Genomic DNA, 8,261 nt, shown 5'->3' with positions numbered 1-8,261 from the left:
TTCTCCCCCAGGAGGAGGTGGGGGAGGGGGGTCGACCGAGAAGGGAGGAGGGGAAACAGCACTGGGGCCCCTGAGGGCCGTCTCCGTGTGGGGACCCGGGTAACGGCGGGGGGCGGCCTCCCCTTGGGAGTCCGCACCCAGCCGTGAGTTCCCACCACCAAGAGAGGACGTGCTACTCCCCCTTCCACCCGCCTCGCGCTGGGACACTTCGGGAGGTGACGCTCGAATCCCTTTCCCCCCGGTCCCCTTCATGACCGTTTTATCGGGACGAGCGTCCCCTCCGCGATCAGCGTCTGCAGACGCATCGCCGCGGTCCCTATCGGGAGAAATCATGAGCTCCGGGCCTGGGAGAGTCTCTTGGCGAGTATCTCTGCCAGCATCATGATCCCTGCCTTCGTAGGATGGCAAACGAGGCATGGTACCGCGCGTAAGCACCCAGCGAACAATTCGATCCCCAACAGAGAAAGGAAAGACAGGATCGACTCAGAGGTAGAAAAATACGAAGAAATCGAGGGGGCCGAGTCGAAACGAGTACACAGAATGTAAGCACAATATACATGCAAGCCGCATACAACAAAATAAGGCCAAATGAAAACGCTTAATAGCCAAAAAAAGCGTTAGACGAGACAGAGCGAAAACCTGACAAGATGGCGTGGAGAGCCTTGGCCAAAGGAATGATTCAGCGCTTATAGCTGTTAGAGACGTTTGATTGGCTAAGAGCGGGCCAGACTAAGAGGGGCGTCTTTTCACTGTTAGCCGCGCGAAATTTGGCCAAACAGAGCAAACCATAGGCCTAGTTTGCATCAGTTTGACATGGTACAGTATATGACACCAAATGTCTATTCTGAAGTTCTATTTGCCAATATGGTTTTTTGATGTATTTTTTACAAAATAAGTTATCATTTTCTTTGAGTATTATATATGCGTAGACACATCTGAAATGTTTGTGCTGTGATTTATGTGAAGTTAGCTTAGAGTTCATAATGTATGAAAGTAATGTTTATTTTTATAATGGGACAAACATTCCTTTTTATTTTGGAAACATGTAATAAAAAATACGCTTTTATCATTCACAAATCTAAACATGTGAAAATGTTGCATACCATATATATCTTGAAGACAGATAACATTCCATGAAAATGTATGTCTAACAATCTTCTTGACATCCATTATTCATGGAAGATGTATTAAATGTCAAATAATTACTCAATCTTGTAGTCTTGATGACAGTAATATCCAACATGTATTCAATGCTGAACAACAACAACAAAAAAAGGAAATTTTCTATCTAAAATTACGTTTAAATAACATACTTACCGTGACCCAACTAGCGCAGACTCCGGCAGGGGTCTGACATTCCTGTCCTGTGCAAACTATCCGCCCATGCGGAGCAGACGAAACTACGGCCGATAACCTCCCGGAAGTAGGTAACCTCCCCTTTGTCCCGCTGGTTATCGCCCTCTTTTGACGGCAATATGCCATCACCAGCGCAGCAAGCAGGAAGAACAGGAAGCGGGGAGGACGGGAGGGTCTTAAATTTGGGTCACGGTAAGTATGTTATTTAAACGTAATTTTAGATAGAAAATTTCCTTTTAATTACACATACTTAACCGTGACCCAACGAGTGCAGAATAGCGCGACAAGGTGGAGGGCTCGCCTGTTCTACTGTCTGTGAGCTGTGATGGTCTGTTGTGCAGCTACCACAGAAGCGATGGCTCTTGCGCCATCAACCCGCAGGCGTACGACATCTCTCTGGTAAAAGTCGATGAGCCATTATCCCTTAGGCGATAGGTGTCCCTCAAGTAGAATTTGACGAAAGTAGAGTGTACTGTGTCGCCTAAGGACATTAGTGCGGGTAAAGAAGACAGAGGTCCACAGCTGTATTGTGGGGGAGGTCTGTGGACCACAGCTGAGCAGATGAGCGCGGATGAGCGTCAATGCAAGGAGGTGCGCATGTGGTTTGATCTGATGATTCCACAACGGATGTGGGCCGATAGTGGAAGTGGTTTTTGTGTTTGAAGGAAACTGTGGCACGAGACAGAGGTAGGTCACCGTGTTGGGCCTGCCTCAGGCATGACAGCCAGATCTGTGGAGCTCCTCTATGCGAGCTGACAGGCGATGGGCACTCCCCCCCCCCCTGGCCCCCCCCTTTTTTTGACGTTGTCAAAAAATGACAGCACTGGTATGTTGCCTATGCATAGGATGGCAGACATTTGGCAACAAAAGACTTGATGTCCCTGGTGTCTCTGGGACAGGGTTGTGTAATTGCCCAGGTAGGTACCATCACGAAGGGGCATACGGAAGGCTTGGTGGCTTCTCTGCCTGAGTGTGGCCTGTTGGAGTAACCTGCAGAAAGTTGTTGGCAGTCAATGGCTGGGTTGGATCAGGCTGTGGAAGTGCATTTCATGTGCCCACATGTCACTGAGTCTCATTCAGTGATGGAATTCCCAAATGGAAGAGGGTTTCCATGGGGAAAATTTTTGCTGAAGGATCTTTAGTGAGAAAGGGGACCGGATCCATGACAGGCCTCTGGCTGTGTGTGGTGCGCACTGAGTCTGGGATGGAGCGGGGCGGGGCAGGGAGGTAAGTGGCTCAAGATGTGTTGTACTGGCTATTGACATCAAGGCACTGATCTGACATACGTTTTTAGTATGGCCAACTGCAAGGTGAGAGCTGTATTATCAGTGGTTTCTTAATTGCAAAGGGAAATCATTTGCAGCTTAGTCTTTCATGAATGACTATGTCTCTCAGACTAGAAGTCAAATTGCACTGGGACTTAGTGCTGTAGCCTTAGGCCTAAGTAGCCTTTGGGAACCTTCCCAATTATGAGTCCTAAGGCCCTCTTGATTGAGGGACCGGGGATGCAACTTGGGCAAAACACTCTCTACTATAAATTGTATAATCGAATTCCAGCCCGAACAGACTGGACAGCAGATGCCTCCTCTGCTGTTCTGATGGAGACTGTCGTACTCGACTGATTATCATATACTGTTCCTAGGAGGACACCAATCAGCATGGGTAAATCAGGAAACAGCTGCTGTGTGCTTCAGGGACGAAGGTGTTCACCATGCAGATTATGTTGCAATGTAAGGAAGCCGGAAAGAGTTGACGGGGTCTTGTGGTGCAACCGTGTGTCAGAAAGACATGGTGCTTGCTTCCGAAGTGACAACAAAGTCATCCTCTGACAGGCCCTTGACCGAAGGCTGGGGCTCCATGATGGGATAGCCTGCCTAGGCTAGAAACCTCTGGAAGTGTCTCATTGGAAAGACAGTGCTTGAGGAGGAATGGCCATCTGTAACCACAGTAGTGGTTGTGTGTAGAGGCCGAAAGGATCGGGCAGGGAAGACTAAGTGCAGAAAGTGCTTTCAAACGCCAATTGTTTGAGACGCTGATGCTGGATTTGTGTTCAAGCAAGGTGATGGGGTGAACTGATGTGCTTGAATGCGGCATCTGCCGTGCTGGTATGAGTGGGCAGAAAGGTACACCCCTGTGGCTAATGGACGGTTCGTTGTGCTTTGTGGGACGCATCCGTCCTCGTCAATATGCCTTTCTCCCAAATATAGAGGAAAACAATTATGACCCAGGCCTTCTGCTACTAGAGAGGAGTAGAAGAGATGGGCTGAGGGTGATTGTCTCCTGCCCAGTGGGCAGTTTTTGGGTCCGCTAAAACTTGTAAGGCAAGATAGACACCTCTTCATGGGAAGGCTGGCTAGGATGTAGGGCCTGTGTGGAGCTTTTGTCACAATCACAGTGGTGCAAACCAAGGGTTGTTGTAGGCAAGGGGAGAAAGAAGGGATGCCTTACAAACTTGGAAGGAATGAAAGGCATGTGTGTCCAGAGTGGCACCTCTAAGTTGGACTGCCTCACCCTTCCTTGTGCATCTCCAGCCTTATGGGTGATTGTTGCAGGCAAATGAGTTGGGTTGCCTTGTCCGTCCTTGCACCAAGAGAGGCATTCTTAGCCCTGTGGGTGTGAAGGGGGTATGTGTGGATCCCTAAGGGCAAGCCACTACTGAAATGTGAAGGAGCATACATTCAGGCGTGAATGAGGCTATTATTATTTTATTTTATTTTTGTGAGTGCAGTCGTCCTCCAAAAGCAAGGTAGGGATGAATTTATGAAAATGAATACATATATGTGCCAAGGGAATAAAAACTTCCATCAGCTTAAGTGATGATGTCAGAAGTATGCCAATGACAAGAGATCGAGACACAAGAAATAAGCGGCTGTATAAGCATACGTGTAGCGTGCACCGATATACCCAAGTAAGTGGGTAAGTGTGCATAATCATCAATGGAAAGGAATCTGTCCATGCACCTACATATGAGATGTACATACGCATATGAATAAAGTGCCAGTACGTAGAGGCAGAGAGTTCTGGGCATTGTGAACAGAAGGCCGCAAATGCAAGTGTGCCTATATTGCTATGTAGGGAATCTCAATGAACAGATGTCAATGAATTGAGATAGAAATATAATTGTACATGTTAATATGAAAGTCGTCTGAACCTATCCCATAAGCACATACACATGTGTATACCGATGGATAAGTACGCATCTATACGTGAAAGCAGAAATGCGTATGAATGTAGCAATATATCTCATATATATGTATATATGTGTGTGTGTATATATATATATGTATATATATAAATATATACATATATATATATATATTTTTTTTATTTTTTTTTTTTAAATATGTATAGATTTTTCTATATATATTTCGTGATTGTTGCTTGTGATAATAAATCAAATGGATAGAAGGGGAAATATTGTGATGCATTTCCTGTAGCCAATAGCCTGAGAAACAGCAAGAAAAGTGCAGTTGCTATGCAAAGATGTGTAAAGTCCCTGACTGGGCATGAGGACCCAATGAGAAACCGAAAGAAAACATCGTTGGTGGACAGCACGGGGGGCAGGAGTGATGTGCTGTGTCGGCGAAACTAACCACAGCTTCGAGCGCCTAGGTTACAAATGTGGAGTTGCCTCCCTTGGCGCCGAAAATCATCGAAAAGGAATGTGTCTTTAGAGCACATATCCCCCTTGTGCGACGTGTCCTCGCTGAACAGGGAGGAGTGTCATGTTGTGTGTGAGAGTCCGTGGTTCGATGCCACCGTAACCGACACAGGTGAAAACGAGCGCAAGGGGAATAATTATAATGCCCCTTAGTGCCGTGGGCATCCCAACCCGAATCGGTTGCCATCGGACGCGAGACGGTCAGGGCATGTGGCATGACGGCGCCGTAATCCAGTGTTATGGGCGTCGTGGGCGAGGGGGTGACAAGTCCGTCGGCTTGCCGTGGGATGTGCATCCCCCTGTTGCTGAACGGCGGTCCAATCTCGCGAATAGCTCCTGCGAGAGGACCGACGTTCAGTTGACAGTTGTGTGTTGACGGATAAAGTGATAGACAAGATCGGCCCGAGCACTGCCGAGAGGCAGGATCGAGTTATTAATACATTTAAGAATTATCTTGATATTCATTGTGAAAACTTTAAATACAAAACTCATTTACATATTTTCTGATTTTTCAAGCACTGCGCACTCAATGTTGAAAAATGCAACAGACATACGTGGGGACTCTCTTTTTCTTCCCCACTTCAAGCGGGTAAAAGGCCTTGTCAGGCTTGCACGCCTTGATATTGATATATGATATGATATAAGAGGTACTCCAACGTGGAAGTGCCAATATTAGTCTGGGAAACAGCAGAGTTAGGCAATGGGGCAGAAGAATCCAACACTGCCGAAGTTCCAATGGGGCGTGCACGTACCTGCTCTGTGGGCGCAAGGCGCGGCACCGGAAGGCAGAGTGGTGCATAATTGCTGCAGCAAGTTTAGCGATGAGTTGCTGATTGTTTGGTTGAGTAGCTTGCTGAGACACCATTAGTGGATGGGAAACAGCAGCACTCGGCGGTGTGGCAGATGGGGTCATCACCGCATAGCTTGGTAGGACCGTGCACACACTCGCACTGAAGGCGAGGAGCAGTGCCGGTGCAAGGGAAATAACTGCGGCAGTCACCGGCAAGGGTGCCGAAGCAGGGGTTGCCTCCCTTGGATCGGGTGATCCGGACAAGGGGGGGGGTGCACGCGTATGGGCAAGCGTGTCCCCTAGTGGTCCACCTTCCTCCCTACACCAGGGGAGGGCATCCCTACACGCCTCGGTCGCTATTGGATCCGAGACGGTCGAGGCAAGCCGCGTGGGGGGTCGCGTGATCCGATGTCACGGCCGCCACCACGGACGCATCGCACATAGGGCCCAGTCTAACGTGCGGATCCAAGACAAGCTGCCTTTTTTTTTCTTTTTTTTTTCTTTTTTCCCCCAAGGGATTGTGGCCATTCCATTGGTGCAACTGTGGGTATGGTAAAGAGATAGAGGAGATCGACTCGTACACTGCCGACTGGCAGGGCCGAGAAAACGCGGATCGCGTCGAGTGAGTTCGCGGATCGATAAAAATGACATGAGAGGTAACACTGACCTGAGTGTGTGACCACAAACCTCTAGAAGTCACCAGAGGAGGTGGCGGAGGTCTGGAGTCGACCGGAGGGAGCGGAGGAAGTGGAGAGGGCGGCGGGTTGGCGTTGTTTAGAGGGCCGGGAGTAGAGGGCCCAGAGTGTCAGCGAATCGATTGCGATCGCGCCTTAATTTTAGCACGATTCCCCAATCGAGCTACATAATTATGTGACCTGGTTGGAGACATAATTTGACCACAAACAAGAACGCCAGAGAATCGACAGACAGACAGAAAATACGAAAAAAACTTAGCCGTATGAAGAGCACAGGTACAGGAGTCATGATGGCTGCCGGAAAAAGAGGGCGATAACCAGCGGGACAAAGGGGAGGTTACCTACTTCCGGGAGGTTATCGGCCGTAGTTTCGTCTGCTCCGCCTGGGTGGATAGTTTGCACAGGACAGGAATGTCAGACCCCTGCCGGAGTCTGCACTAGTTGGGTCACGGTTATGTGTAATTAAATGTGTTTGTATGCATGCAGGTGCATCATCTTTTTGTGGTACTGGGTCATTCAGTGTTAGTCATGAACCTGATACTAGTAAAATCCTACTTGATAGACTGAGTTGCTTTTGTTGGATGCAGTTTTGACTCATTATGTGTGATGGATTATGCCTCAGTCCTTGTGTGTGTGTGTGCATTTTTGTTGTTGTTGTTGTTTTTGTTTTGTTTAGTTTTTTGCCATCTCAGTTGCACATCCCCAAAGCGATTCAACCTGGATCCCCATTCACAGTCACACCCAAGTGTTCCTGTCACAGTTGCAGTCTATTGGGAACATCAGTGTTTGATCACAACATACCAAAGCCAACCCTGCTCCGTTGACGAGTCACTTCAGTAGAGTCAAGTGGTGCCTGTTCAGCATTCACAGAATCTCCTGATTATGTTGTTTTGTCATGGAACAAGACTTTAGCAAGCAATTTCTTCAGTGGAGACCACCACAATGTTCCATTTTTGACTCACTTGTGTAAACAAGTTGTCTGTGTGTGTGCGTGTGCGTACATGTGTGTGCGTGTGTGTGTGTGTGTGAGGTAATCTTTAACATTGTCATTTTCTCTGGGCATACTTTGTCATTTATACCAAATTGGGCACAAAAATAGGAAAAATTCTCTGTTTCCACAAATACAATTTTCAATGACAAAGCAAGCACCTTTAGGATGGGCACAAAAAAACAAACAAAAAAAGCCAAAATTATTTGCACAATAAATTTACAGTTACATTTAACTTGACACTTTGATTTGATACACTGTAACACTGATCAACTGTAGTCTCTTTTATCATTTTTTGTTCAAATAAGCACTTCATTCAGTCTGGAAGTTACATTGATGTGTAAATCTCTTTGGGTCAGCTAACTGAATCATGTTTTGAAGCATGAGCATTAATTTGTTTTTATACGGACCTTTCTCATCTAAAACTTTACATTACTCAGTACATAGAATGGCTTTTGTGTTTTACGCTCAGTATGATTGCCCAAGTAGTATTTTTTCAGGAAATAGAAGATCATACACAATGTGATGTAATTTAGAGTTTGATCCTGGAAAAAACGACGTCATACTGTGTACGTCAGAGATTAGTGACATTTAACAAGGCTTCTTGACCGGATGGATGCTTCTTCTTTCTTCTTTTTTTACACAGTTCCTTAGGTCGATTAAGTACATACCACTTGTGTAAACAAAGTGAGTCTATGTTTTAACCCGGTGTTCGGTTGTCTGTGTGTGTGTGTGTGTGTATGTGTGTGTGTCCTGGTAAACTTTAACATT

General features: G+C 46.8%; 1 protein-coding gene across 1 annotated transcript in view; it reads left to right on the top strand.

Moving 5' to 3' along the window:
* Positions 1–1,255: 1,255 nt before the first annotated feature.
* Positions 1,256–8,261, top strand: part of LOC143283118 (cullin-5-like) — a 174,095-nt gene continuing 167,089 nt past the window's right edge. Inside the window, exon 1 of the mRNA XM_076589254.1 lies at positions 1,256–1,548. The gene's annotated coding sequence lies outside the window, so the exon portion shown is untranslated. The remainder of the gene's footprint in view (positions 1,549–8,261) is intronic.

The sequence above is a fragment of the Babylonia areolata genome, chromosome 6 (assembly GCF_041734735.1).
Source record: "Babylonia areolata isolate BAREFJ2019XMU chromosome 6, ASM4173473v1, whole genome shotgun sequence".
NCBI lineage: Eukaryota > Metazoa > Mollusca > Gastropoda > Neogastropoda > Buccinidae > Babylonia > Babylonia areolata.
Note: the sequence above shows the minus strand (reverse complement) of the source record. Positions and strands in the feature narration are given on the sequence as shown.